The 15,269-nt window shown below is 34.8% G+C and overlaps 1 protein-coding gene across 40 annotated transcripts in view; it reads right to left on the reverse strand.

The window, feature by feature from the left end:
• Positions 1-15,269, reverse strand: part of ZBTB20 (zinc finger and BTB domain containing 20) — an 863,676-nt gene that overhangs the window by 458,368 nt on the left and 390,039 nt on the right. Inside the window, exon 2 of one of the 40 annotated variants that reach the window (XM_070793859.1) lies at positions 5,909-5,966. The exons of 38 other annotated variants lie outside the window; for them this stretch is intronic. The gene's annotated coding sequence lies outside the window, so the exon portion shown is untranslated. Of the gene's footprint in view, positions 1-5,908; positions 5,967-15,269 lie in introns of those variants that run through there. One more of the 40 variants, XM_070793933.1, reaches the window with a different exon arrangement.

The following is a 15,269-nucleotide window of genomic DNA, read 5'->3' on the forward strand; positions in this document are numbered from 1 at the left end:
ATCATCTCATTTAACTCTCACAAATATCTGACAAGGCAACTATTATAATTTGCATTATACTGGTGAGAAAGCTAAAGCTGACAGAGAATAAGTAACTTATTTAAGTTGCACAGTAACTAAATAGAAGAGCCAGTATATGAACTAAGATCTGTCTGATTTCAAAATCCAGGCTCTTCACCACAAGGCCAATAGTTCTTAACCCAGACTGCACACTAGAATCAACTGGGAAGTAAAATCGATACTCAGTCCCTATCCTCAGAACAACTAACCAGAATTTCTTGTGCATGGGATGCAAATACGTGTGTTCATTTCCAAGCTCTCCTGGGTGATTATAATATGCAGCCTGGATTGCAAACCACTGCACCATGCTCAGTCTCTTTGTAGTTGCTTTTCCCTAGCCCCACTACATATTCCTTGCTATGTTCCTTCATCAAGACTATTGGAAAAGTAATATATATGTGAAAGTTTTTAAAAAGCATTGTTATAGCAGAATATGGTCACAAGTCCAATCAAAGAGACACCCATTCATATCTATTTACAGGCTATGATGAGTGAACACAAAGACCCTCATTTATCACTCTCATCTCCAAAAGGGAAATATAAAGCTGGCCTTAAAAGCCCTTCATACCAAAGCTAATCAATAAAATTTGGAAAGTCCTCCTTCTTTTCTTTCACAAATCTAATGAGTAGCTACTAGACCCAAGGGGAAAATCCAATGGCGAATATTCCCTTACAATGCTATTTCATACAGGATTCATTGCAACCAAAAGCCATTCCAAACAAAGAAGTAGTAGAAGTAAAGAGGAAATGTATGTTGTAACCAAGTGAGATTTCAAGTCAAAAGTCAGGTTTCTGTCTGTACTCTGCCACTTTACTGCCATGAGTTGAGGCTACATCAGTTTCCTTTTCTGTACTGAAGCTACATCTCCCTTAGTGAAGTGCTTTTAAAAGTGTGGTCCCCACCAGCATCACTTGGGAACTTGTTAGAAATGCAAATTATCAGTCCCTACCGCTAGACTCAGAATCAGAAACCCTGAAAGTAGGGCCTAGCAGTTTGCATTTTTAACAAGCGGTCCATGTGATTCAGATAATTTCCAGGTGATTCGGATGTGTCTACTTCATCTGTGTGTGTGTGTGCGCTAAGTTGCTTTAGTCATGTCCAACTCTTTGCGATTCTATGGACTGTAGCCCTCTAGGCTCCTCTATCCATGGGATTCTCCAGGCAAGAATACTGCAGTGGGCTGCCATGCCCTCCTCCAGGGAATCTTTTCACTCAAGGATCAACCTGCATCTCTTACATCTCCTGCATTGGCAGGTGGGTTATTTACCATTAGCACCACCTGGCAAGCCCATCTACTTCATAGGGTTGTTCTCTAAGAACAAAAGGATATTGTGTTAGTTTTTATTGCTATCTGCTTAAGTCAGAAATCTCAAATTCTCTAGCAGAAACAGAGAAATAATATTACAGTGTACATTAGTTAGATTAATAACCTCATTTCTGAATTTCACTTTGAATGTGTAGATGAGGCACAAGTCAACCAGAGGTTATGCAATTAGCTTAGAGTCAAAGAGAAAGCAAGGAGTAAAGCTGAGAAGGAAACCCCAGAATGAACTTGATTTTAATTCAATCAAACTGTTAAAGTACCAACCACGCACTTTCATCTATAATCACAATGAACCTTTTTATAAACAAGTCTCTATCTCTCAGCTTAAAAAAGTATAACAGTAGCTTTTTGGATTTTAAAATGGATTGACTTCTATAATTCTGGGCTAAAGGCAGCTCAAGAAGCAATAAGAAATCACAAGCTTTCTACAGTGAGAAGGTTCAAGTGCCCAGACTTCTGTATGTGTGAACTGCAGACAAGTACTCCCCTTGGTCATGTCACATTTCTGATTATTGCAATGGTGGAAACCATGAGAAATGAAAGTATCTACTGGTTGAGTTTTCACTCAAACATATATATATATATATATATATATGTTCACTCAAACATATATATATATATATATATATATATAACTTCTACAATATTATTGTTTGGATGGTATAAAACACAAAAGGGATTTCAGAAGATGTTTTGGAATGTTTTTTTTTTCCTCTATCCCCCTGTCAGCAGCATTCTATCTTTTCACTGTAATTTATCTGATATAGCTACTAAGATGCTTGATAGCTTTACATGCAAGGGTGCAGAAAAACAAAGAGCAAGGGAATGGGTTGTTAATGAAATTCTCTGATTGTAAAAAGCACTTTGAAATGATCAGGTGGTAAATAATAATAAGAGGAAATAGCATAAAGTGCTTAGATGCTACAGCAATAGTCACTATATAAATGCAGAAGAGATCAGACATGAATAGAATTTGCATTTTATGCAGCGTCTGTGTGTGTATATAGAATATACAGTTGCTAATTTTTCAACAGTGCTGGTAAAATATTGTTCGAAATCTATTCCTACTATCTTATCACTTTAAAAGGCATCATATAGAAGGACCCATCTGTCCTAGTGAAATGGTGAACATGTTTAAAGAGGCTAGAGAAAGAGCCTCTTTCACAAGAAAAAAAAAAAAGAGCCCAAATAAAAGGAGAAAATGAAGAAGAGTAAATAGTAACACTATCATAACAGCTATGGAGACATACACAAAGATGATCTCTGAGAAACATCAGGGACGAATAACTCTGTTAATGTGTGGCCTCTGTGGAACTACAATAGAGATATGTGATCATACACCAAAAATACAGACATGAGTTCTTTCTCTTTCCTGGGCTATTTTTATGATGGTAGTTGTTTTTAAATGAAAACAGGGAGAGGGGAGTGAGAAGAATGGTTTTTTTTTTTTAATTGTTATTATTGTTACTGTTTACCTTAGCTATATTGCTAACAGAAATTCCATACCAGGTACTTCCAACAGTTGCATATTTGCCTTCAATTTTCTTGTTATTTTTTCCCTTAGTACTTGTTCATAACCCAATGCCCATTCATTAAGGTATACCAAACCCTAGTCCGTGGTTACTCTTGAGGAGCTAAGGAAATGCTAAAAGTTGGAGAGTCTCTTAGTTACAGAGGGAAAGTCTGATTAGAATTCTGAGATAGCAGATATCTTAATAAAAAGACCACTAGCCAAATAATAGAGCCCTGAAGATTGAATCAGCCTAAATACACAATTCTTTCCCTTCCTTTGTCCTCTTTCTTTGCAGACCTTTCTGTCTCTAGGATCTTTTCTGTCTCTGGTCATTAAAAAAATCCAGGTATTTCAAATATCACAAATTTCCAACTTGGAAGAAAACACAAACTTTTTCAGAGAAACACTGTGTATTCAAAAAATTTGCACTTATTTCTGGAATAAGAAAATGGAGAGAGAATTACCAACATAAGAAAGGAATAATAATAATATTAATAATGATATTAATACTAATACTTTGGATTCTAGAAGATGTTTTATCACAAAGATTCACAAGTATTAATGGAGACTACAGAACAAAGCGTTAATTAAGCCAAAGTCAGACTCTCTGGAAAGCTGCAAATGGTCTCAGAACAGACTTTAGTAATAAATGAACACTGGGCCTGGGCATAAAAGCATCTCCCTGTCCCTTGTTCTAAAAGTTAACTATTAAACCATATGTTGTTCATGTTGATTTGTTTTACTCAATTCTAGAAATAAGGACATGTCGATCAGATTGCACTGGGCAATTGAACATTTAGTGAAGGCTTTGTGAAGACTGTGTTCTTCCCACTGGTCCTACCCAAAGGGCTTCTATTATCAGACTATCAAGTCTGTGTTGCTATGAAGGATGGAAAGTATCTTCTTTTGAAGAACAAGTTCTTCCTCTCCCTGTTTTCTGGTTCTGGTACATTCAACATTTTAAGTGCTTGATCTCTTCCTCATCCTCACTCTTCCCAGACCATTTCCTCTCTTCTAATCTATTCTTTTAATTATTTACAGACTTGCTTGCCTGGACACTTCATTTTAGTAGAAGTTGGCTGATTTTTTTTTTTTTCCCAGCACATTTTAGTGGAATGCAATAATAGATGAATAGAGAGGGAACTGGTCTTTAATGTTATTTTTAGGTTTCATATGTGACAGAGATTTTTTTCCCTTTATTGATTTTTCCTGTATACTGTCCACTCTACAGCTTGAAACGGCTACCATGGTGTTTGCGAAATTGGTTGTTCTTCACTGTTGAAACCACTTTTTAAAACAGTTTTTGCAAGTCACATTTTACTCTGTTTTAAGGAAAGTTTTGTTTGGTTTTGCTTTCTTTGTGGAGTCATGCTGGCAGAGAAACACAGTCTAGAACATTGCTTTTTAAATGTGGTATGATTGGGATTATAACCATATTGATTCTGTATTTAAAATTTATTAGATTGAGCCATGTGCAGCTAAAAGGAAAAAGAAGTCATAAGTCTTTAATATTCTTCACAAATATGAGCACCAAGGGATGCAAATGTTAAAATTCATCAAGCACAACATGACATCCCACTGTTGGAAAGAAACTTTCTCATGTCCAAAATTCATCTGGGGTAGGGCAAGGAGTTGGGACATTTATGTGTGGAATTTTCCTCCATATTTTTGATAACAAATATCTGGGAATATATCTTAATATTTATGTAATATTATAATACATTGCTGAAAATGATAGGTTAGAAACAACATTTTGAATACAACTAAGAATAGGAAATTTTCCTATGCTAACCTTCTGGAATTGTTCATTTTCACTTATATTTCTTGGACTGTATGCTGTACAGAGAAGAATAAAAGCTGAACTATGGGATAAAGAAAAAGGGTAAAAATAGCCTATGGTATTCAGACTTGTAAAAAATGGCAATATTTATTTGTTTAAAAAACAGGATTTGGGGCTGAGTTTTACAGTAATTTTAGATAAATAAAGCCTCCTGAATCTTCAAAAACAGTAAGAATGAAACATCTATTTTAAATTTAGAGTATTAAATAATAGTGAAGACATATATCAAAATTGGCAATAGCCAGAATTCGAGAAGGAAACTGAACATTCATTGGGAGTAGAGGAAGGGTGAGTTTGCAAGCTAAGAAGAGCACTCATGATGTGTAAACCAAAACTTAGCATCATACAATAAGGTTTTTATATTTTTCTTCTCTGGGGAATATTGAAGAAAGATGGTTCCAGGGCTCTTGTTACTGTTTTTCTTTTCTTTTCTTTTTTTAAGCTAAAATTTCACTCTAAATGCTAGTGAAATTTCCAGAGTTCCTCTTGGAGGTTTTGACCCAAATGAAGTTAAGTGGTTGTGGCAAAGAGATAAATTAGGCCTATCTACACTAACATTCAAGTCCTTGCTCAAAGCAAGGTCTTAGGATTTGGATTGCAAATGGGCAAACTGAATGGTCCAACTGCACAGGGCAAATACCAAGTATTAATCTGGAAAGTAACGATTCTCAATCTCGGCAGGAGGGTAGTCCTGCCACTGCTTTACTGCATGTCCAAACTCCAGCTACATTGTATATCCCCATCTGAAGTGAGCCCAAGGAAAGGGCAATGTCCTCCTAAATGCTATCTCTTTGGTATGTATTTTCCAAACTGTAAACCATGAAGTGCTATATAAAAGCAAAATAGTATTAGTGCCTCATAAGATAAACATATAGATGATGAATGTATTAAAACTGCATTGCGTGTTTACTTTATAAAGGTACTAATACAAGTACTACTAACAACAATTCTTCGGAAATTTGGTGGGAGAAAAGATCACAGAATACATTTGCTGAGAAAAATCATCAGAGTTCAATTTTGGAGAAAATAACTAGGAGAAGTCACCGGAGACTTTTGAGGGGAAACCTGAAATCCCTGGTCTATGAACCACCCATTTTAAGCTCCAGTTTATTCAGAACTAGTAATAACCTGTCTCTTGAAACCAAAGGGAGCAGTAAAGAAGTTACCTACATTCATGAGCTTCAGCCTTCTGCAGATCTAGTGACTCCACAACCTGAGGCTCATATTTCTATAGAAAGGATAACAGTGAAATCTCATCGTTACTTTGTTTGCTTTGAGGAAATTGGCTATGCCCCCAATTAAATTATACTACAAACTTCTTTCCCATTACCAAAATATAAATACATAACCAGGCACAAGAATGTGGTAAAGGAGGAAAGATGAGTTTTGGCGTCTTAGAACCTTGGGTGTGTATCCCATTTCCACCCCTTAACAAGTTATTTAACCTCTCTAGGTCAAAGTTTTCTAATCTATTAAGTGAAGATAATGGTAGCTATATCACAGGACTGTTTTAAGAATTTTATGTAAAATTCTTGGTGCAGAGAGGTCACTCAATAAATGGTAGCCAAATCACTGTCTGTAGTAAAATGCAGATAAAATATATTTCACCTGGACGGTTGCTCTGTGAGGTAGGTTTGGTGTCCAAGCTACAAAATCCATTAAGCCAAAATAACTTGGTCATTTTGACAATGCATTTTAGAGATATTTTAAAATGACATTTTCCCAAAGTCAAGCTAGCTTATGGCTATATCAAATTGCTGTATTTAAAAGGGAGCTTTATTCAGTTCATAAAATAGTGTATCTAGTTTTGTTCCCCAAATCTAGGATCATAAAGATCTTCCACCAAACAGGATAAGAGTGACATTTAGAAAAACAAATTAAAAAAAAAAACTATAGCAGGAAATGAATGTAGGTTATCAGGATGACAGGAAGTCAAAGCAACACGGAGAAGAAATGTGTCCAGCAGATGAAGAAAAATAGAAAGACATGTTACTCCAGAGAGAAGAAGCCTGTAGGTTAAAAAGTGATTGAAACTCTAAGGTGAGAGGTAAAGAAAGATTCAAGAATACCTATCAGTAGGAAGAAAAGCAGTAAGAGCAAAATTCCTAGGAACCAGACGCATTTAGGAATAAAATCCTTAAAAGTGGTCTGCTCCAAGGTGGTGCTAGCTTCAGAAAATACAAATATTGATGGGTTAAATTAGGACTGGAGAAAATATAAAGCCAAATATGGGCAGCTCTGAGGGAAAAAAAAATAGGCAGCTTGGGACTCAACTGTCAGCACAATTCATTTGTGTTTCACATCCCACTGTTTGTGACATTAACAGAATTTCGAATTTAGCAATGAACTATTTTTGTATTGTGAATATCTGCAGCCATTTTCCATATGTAGCTACCACAGAAACTAGAAATAATAGCCCTATGATCTTTAAAATGCTTCCAATTAATACTATCCAGATTAGGGGTCACCTAAGAGTCTCTCAAGTTAATTCACTTTTTCTATCATTTGAAATGGAGTATTTTCCCTGCTCTTTATTTGCATTAAGTTCAAATTATTTGACTGTTAGTAACAGATCTTTTGGTGGCTTTTGCTTTTATTGTCATTCTTCAAAAGATAGAGTTGGTTTTAGATTTTTTAATTTTATCTTCATTTAACTAAAATAAATACGGCAGACCTTTTCATAATAGCATTTAAATAGGTAAAATTTACATGTAGCACTTTGATGGTATGCCAAATATTAAGCAAGGCAATTTCAGGTATTAGTATTTATTATATTGGAATGTATATACCAATTCATATGAATCATATATATATATATTCTACACATAATAGGCTTATATTTATTGTACACAGGGTTTTTCTATCTTATTGTTATTGCCATTGTCAATAGATATAATTTATCTATCATGCTCGAAGAACTCTTCTAGGCACTACACAAACTTACCATGCAATGAGGCCATTATTGCCCCATTTTCTGTTTAAGGACTTAGCCACAAGAAATAATGTATCCATGATTATATAATATGCAAATAGTGGAGGGAATAACCGAATACATGGCTGTGCAACTACAAAGTCTACATTCTTTTCACTGTACATTTCTGCCTTTCATACTGAGGCAAGCCTACTATTTTATAAAGTTAACATAATATGTTGTCAAGATTCCACACAAATGAATTTTTCTAATATATTGTTTTTCTACTGTGCAATCTTTCTCTTAAAATCATTTTCACTTCTATAGAACATCTACACTGATGTTCATGTGCTTTTTCTTGCAAATTGTAAGTCAATTCAAAATATGTATTTAAGCACCTAACATGTGGCACTGTTAGGCTAGATATTTTTGTTCACTATCATGTTAAAATACAGATCTTGACAATGTAGAAGTCTCTCCTTCCTGAAGATGCCTCATTAGGTCAAATTATGTTTCTAATCTTTTTCAGTCACTGATGGTATAAAAAATACAGTACTATGTGAAAAACATTAGGGCTTTGGATTTAAAGTTTCTTTAATTAAACAAACCTAGTTAGCCACAGATTGTTGAAACAAAACCTGTAACAGGAAGGGCATTTAAGGCAGATTTAAACATCATTTCTATCTAGAAACAGAAAATTAGTCTGCATAATGTCATTTTATCTCCTGAATTATATTATAATTTCAGCTATATATTCAGATTCTTAATGTGTGTGGCAAAGATGATATCTCTGTCCCACCCTCAGTAAGAAGTGTGTTTTGAGTTGTTTTGTCAGTAGTGACAATGCAGATGCACTGGACAAAATCTGTTTTCAGCAAGTTTCCTTGGCAATGAAAATAACTGTAATAGTAATAGTAGTCAGCATCATATTAATGACAGCACTTACTGAATACTACACTAGGTGCCAAGAGCTGTGATTCGCACTTTATATGCATTATCTTATTCATTTCTCAAAGTATCTTGTGAGGTATATACTGTTAGTAATCCAATTTGACAGAGAAGGACACCAAGACACAGAGAGGCCAAATAACTCGCCCAAGGTCACACAGGCTGAGAAGAAGCAGTCAACGAACCTGACTTTCACACCTCTCTAGGTGAGGGCGGCAGCAGGTGCCATGTTTGTTCCGGAGAACACTCATATATGCTCTCCAAGCTATGCTAACTCCAGGTGGGACCCAGCTGGTTTGTAATACCAAATATGAAGACAGCCAACAGGAGTTAAAGTTTGAGTTGCTTCTATTCATATTGCCTGCTAATTAAAATGTTCCCTTCTGAGAAGACCGTGGCTGGCTGGCATAACTCTGGAACATAATACGCATTCAAAAAGTTTCATATGAACGTTAACAATGGTTTCTCTCAAGTGCTGAGTTAACCAATGATTTCCAATACTCCCTTTTTTTAAAAAAAAATATAGGTTGTCTTATTGTCTAGAATATTTTCATCATGGATACATATTAGGTGACACACTGGGGTCATACCTTTGTGATCAGGTGAAAATTAGTTTACTTTAAAAAATATTTTTGTTTTGTTTTACTGTTGTATTGTTAGTCTAAGTTAAAACCTGAATCCCTCTGGGAAACCTTTCCTGTTGCCTATGCTCTGATCTCTTCTAGGACAGTACTGCATCCCTCATAGACCCTTATCAAGGCACATACTATTATTAGTCGTTTGTCATCTTTACTTTGTTTATTTGAAGATTGACCCTAACTCTTAGACCCCAGGGTGTCTGAAGTGCCTAGCATTTAGATCTTAAACAACAAAAACAAAACCCAGGAAACATACACACAAGTAAGCAAAAAGATGGAAAAGAACGGTCTTGCATTTGACCGTGCACACATATTGATCCTTGTAGTGTGCTTGTTTTTCCCCTTACATTTTGTGCAGGTCCCTATGAAAAAAAGCTTCCCACAATAAGCAGAGTCCTGGATTGACTAGTCTGTTCTCCAGTGAAGTCTATAAATGCATCAAGAAATAGGTATTTATACACACATGCACACACACAGATACATGTATATATATATATATATATATATATATATATATATATATATATGTCATGGAGGGTGCAGCAAGCAATGTTCTTAAAATGAATCATATTATACTTGCATTACTCTACATTTTACATTTAGTAATTTTATTCCCCTTCTAACCCTAATACATTATATACCCTAATATAGATTTCCGAAAAGTAGAAACTTTATTCATCATTCTATCCCTAAAGTTCCTAAAAGAAAGCATGGCACTAAATACATAGCAAATATATGTTGAAGAAAAGGGAAGGAAAAGAAAAAAGATATGGAAGGTCTCACAATATTTCTCATATTGTTCTGGAAATAATAAGAGGGGAGAGTGTCTCCAGTACTTTTCCAGGAAAACATGAATCATCAATGAAACTGCAAGTTCTATCCTGTTCCTCAGACCAGCTACCAGATTCCTTTATGCATAAAATGTCTCTTTTAGCCTGTTGATACCAATTCCTGGTACTAATGACACTTTGGAGCAGGGTACTAGGCAGGATCACTCAAGTTCCTCCATATTTTGCCCTACCTGCCAACAAGGGAGGCTAGGCTCCAGCATTTCCTACAGGTCAGCTGAGGCCTTAGATGAGGCAGTAGAAAAGGACATACAAGTCTTCATAACGTCAGATGCATTTACTTACATATCCCTTTCCTCCTCTCAAAAGGAATCCCAGTATCAAATCACTGATAGAGGACAAAGATGGAATTAGTAGGTCCCCACAACACCTCCCATTTCAGTACTGGGGGATGCAGTCTATTGCTGAGGGGAAGAAGGAGGAACCGACAATGGTTTCTTGCATTTTGCAGCTTCCAAGTTGTACCAGGGTTTATTATATAAAATTTCTATCAAGTATAAATTCATACTGATATAATACAATGGGAATCTTCAGTTTTACTCAAGAGAATATTATGTGCAATTCATACTTATCCTAGCACAGAGAAGATAATATCTTAGTAGTAATAAATTATCCTAGAATATGCATTTTTTCAGACAATGGATGGAGTTGTTCTTTTTCATCTTTGTATCTCTACTACCCAGATGCAACACATGACTTAGCACATAGTAGCTTTCAGTAAATGACAGCTAAAAATTTTAAGAACATCTTCCTGTAATGGTGAGATATGACTTGAAGGGTTCAAACAAATTCAGAATGTTTTTCTAAGCTTGATCTTCCCAGTCTCACGAAAAGGCCATCCATCATCACCTAATATGCCTTAGTGTTTTGGCCTGTGTTATACATAATTAGCTCTCATCAACTATAGAGTGGAAATTCTACCATTTTATACTCATATACTAGAAATTTTAAAGTCACAATCTTGTAAGAGTGGTTTTCCAACTTTAGTGTATGTAACTAACCTGGGTAACTTCCTAAATTGCAGATCCTCAGACTCTAATCTCAGAGCTTCTAATTCAGAAATTCAGGAATAGGGTCCAGGGATCTTCATTTTGACAAACATCCTAGGTAATTCTGATACAGGTGGTCCTTGGACTACATACTATGGATTGTGCTACAGAGGAATTGTGGAAAAAAAAAAAACAAAAAAAAACTTTATGCTTTACTTTTTCAATATGGAGAAAAGACAGACCTATTCAATGTGACTTAACCATCAAAATTGCCATGAAAAGACCAGGTAGTTTGCTAAGACTTTTGAAAATGAACCAAGGAAGGACGCAAAGGCAAGAAACATTCAATTTAAGCCAGAAAAGGTTCTTTTTAAAACTTCACAAAGACTGACAGTGTGCTTCAAGTAAAAGTAGGAAAAAAATGGCAGGAGTACAGCAACATTTCAATAACAATTTAGGGAAGCAGAGTTGATTCAAGAGGTTTATTTGATAAAATGTGTTTTAATGGCTATTATAAAAGTGGATGCCTTCTAAATTTTTGATTTTTTGTTAAACTATATATGTATACATATATTTATATGAGATAATTATTAAAATTTCTCCTGAAATCCCTATTTTCCATAAAACCTTGGTCTTGCCAACATAACTGCACTAATTGGAGCTTCCCCTTCCTCCTCCCAAGAAACTTCTCGCCTGGGATTGAAAAGAGATTACTATAGTCTATTCCTCTACACGTGCCTCACAAAAGTGTAACTGCTGATTCTGTCCTGACCTCTAGGTCTCTGTAGCCTATAATTATTTTCAGTGGAAGCTCCATTAGGACTGAGTTCTCTAAATATTCAGAGTCTGTCATTCTTCAAGAACCTTAGTAATGAATGATGGAGATTTTTAAATTATTCTTATGAGTGTTATAAATTGCATAACTTGCCATGGTTTTCTCTTTGACTTGACTGCATGCAAATTTAAAGGAAAATGTATAGCACTTCATCGAATGTAGTTTGTGTACCAACTTCACTCTTGACTCTATATCTTTGCCCTTGTTTATTGTTTCTTTTCTTGTTTTTGCCTTTCTTATCTACTTTTACTTCATGTATTTCACTGTATTACTTGCATCTTTTCCTTTCTCAGTCATTTGAATTCCCTTTTTGGAACTGAATGGTAGAAATATATGAGAAAAACAAAACAAAGAGTATATGTGTCTCTGTGCGTATTTATATATATGTGTGTGTGTGAAAGTTGATCAGTTGTGTCCAACTCTTTGTGACCCTATGGACTGCAGCCTGCCAGGCTCCTCTGTCCATGGAATTCTCCAGACCAGAATACTGGGGTGAGTAGCCATTACCTTCTCCACGGGATCTTCCCAACCCAGGAATCAAACCGGGGTCTCCTCCATTGTAGGCAGATTCTTTACTAACTGAGCTATCAGGGAAGCCCATATATATATAAAACTCACCTAAAATATAAAATAAAAACTAGCCTTTTGAAATAATGGAAATATTTTATAGTCTTTGGGCTAATAAATTCATTTGATTATTTGTAGGACTGCAATATAGAGAGGCATAAAATTAAAATTACTACTATGAGAATATCCATGTGAATTTGAACATAGGTATTTTTGGCACCAGATCATTAATTTTGACATCCTTCAGTTTTGAAAGCCAACTATAGCTGTGTTAAAATCTGTGTGTTCAGTCTTTTAGACTGATTGTATTAAAAAAAAAACAACAAGAAACAACCAATTCCTAGGTTTAATCAGCCTAACAAGGTGTGTAATTTATATTTTTTATTTTTAAAATTATAAATGGATGCACAGAAATATATATGAATAATTATTTACTTATATGACTCTTCCATACATATATATGTATATATCTTAAAATCTTCAATGAAACTCTTTAGTCCTCTGCCTCCAGTGTTACTTTCTTAAATAATTTTCATTAAGCAACAAACAGTGATAAGTCATTTCAACAATGAAAGCCTCTATTCAAAATGGGTTTAGTCTATTTTCTGTATTTCTTCTGATAATGATCCAGCTAGTCTCAGACTGATCCTAGTAACAACTCAGGTAAGTTAGAAGAACTCTAACTGGGCACTGGACATCTTAACAGTGACACTCATCTTAATTTGTCCTTATCTAACCACTTTGGGCTGAACTATTATTGTGTTGAGACACAAATATGATTTTTGTTATATTAATTTCTGGATCTCATATCCTTTCAGATATCAAAAGAATATAGCACCATGCAGGAATAATGCCAAGTTGCCCTTGTTTTTTTTAATCCCTCCCTACCATCATGGGCACCAACAGTTGACTGATACTTGGAATACATCACAGTTGGATTACAGATATGCTCTTTAGTCTGACCTCTACTTGTCTCTTGCAACTCATTTGTAGACAGTCCAGAAGCTAGCAGCTGGATTTCATTTTTATTCTAGCGGTCACCATTTTATGTTTCCTCAGTTCACTGTGAGTTTCACTATTGATAAGTCAATCCAAAACTCTAAGAGGCATTTAAATGGAGGGAGTTAAATCAGAGCAAAAATATCACCATTAACTTGCCATAGGTTCATGTCACTCAACTACATTTTGCCATTGACTCCCCATACATCAAAATGGTGTAATGATACAATTCTCTCACAGAAGAACTAATGAAATACTTAGCAAAAGTAAGTGGTTACAAAGCACTTTTTAAAACAAAAGTGCTGTATTTTTTTTTTAAATCTTGTACAGAACTCTGGTTCAGTTTCGGAGCCTTTCCAAGTCCTCATAATTCTGTGGTATTCATAATAAAGCAGGCAGATGGTTTAGTCTCTGAACATATGCTTTAAATGTGCCCTTTGCTATTTGAAAATAATGGACCAAACTGTGCCCTCATATAGTCACAAGAAACTTTAAGGGGGCTGCCTCTTGAAATTTGAGGATAGAATGTTATCCAGTGGGAATTAAACCTTTAAAAAATACACTTTCTAAACTTTCTTCTGAGCTCTATTCTACATATTAAGAGAAGTCATTTTCTAATAAAATAGATATAGTAAGGAAAAATTGTAGCCAGTACAATATTGCATGGTTCAGGAATAGATTAGAAGGTAAAATAAGTTAAATATTTACATTTTAAAATTCTGATTATCTAAAAACTTATGTTAGTTATCTGATTTAATTTTTGAGTGATTACCAGACTTTCCACTTTTATTACTATTATTACTATTATTCTTACTGTCTTGAAGATGTTTTATTGTTAAAGCACTTTGCAATTATTAATTACTTAATTTAGTTTAAATTATGTTTATGCCTTTGTTTTAAATCCATGTTATTCATAGTTATTACAATTCTCAAATGCTATTTCGCCAGCCAGTTACTCTCATTTCAAAAACAGTTTGTTGTCGATGAAAGCACATATTCCAGGTTTTCACAGAATATGAAATTCAGTGGATATATGTGTTTTGATAATATTGTTCACTTAACCCAGCTGTATTAGCAATACATCTCTGTTTCTTAATGTCAGTATTTTATACATAAAACGAGCCTTCATTTCCACACTCATGCTTTTATGTATTTAAATGTCTTTTGAAAAAGTCTCTAACCTAGTCTCACTTATCTTAAAATGTCCACGAAACTCAGTAGTCTGATTAACACTTCAGATAAAAAGACCACACAGTTGACAATAAGGACACTCTGGTTATTACAGAAGCCTGAAGTTTAAGTAACTATTCCGGAACTGTAATGTCCTTTTAGAAATTCTGAACAAGGACTAGCTTGGTGCTAATGTAAAACAGAGTTTACTTTGAAAAGTAAAAGCAATAGTTGTACCCAAACATGTTTGGGATGCTCTTAAGACAGATCATAATGAATAATATTGAGAATAACTGAAGAGTCTTAAATCAAGTGATAGTTTTATACAAATATCCACAAATATCTGAGCAAAGTTTAAAACTATTATTGGGGCAAAGCATTAACATACTCTTCTGCTGATAAAGGCACAAAGTAACTCTGAGAAACCTCCCTCCTTCTTATTTCTCTAACTTTCACAATAAATCCAACACTGAAACTAAACTCTCAGTCAATGCAGAAATACGCCGAGCAGTATTTCAATAAACAACAAATTGATTTTTAAAAACCCACCAGATTACACATTTCCCCCATTTTCCCCTTGCTTCCCCTTGTTGTTTCACTTTCCACGCACACATAATCGCACTTAC

Source organism: Bos indicus, chromosome 1 (genome assembly GCF_029378745.1).
Source record: "Bos indicus isolate NIAB-ARS_2022 breed Sahiwal x Tharparkar chromosome 1, NIAB-ARS_B.indTharparkar_mat_pri_1.0, whole genome shotgun sequence".
Lineage (NCBI taxonomy): Eukaryota > Metazoa > Chordata > Mammalia > Artiodactyla > Bovidae > Bos > Bos indicus.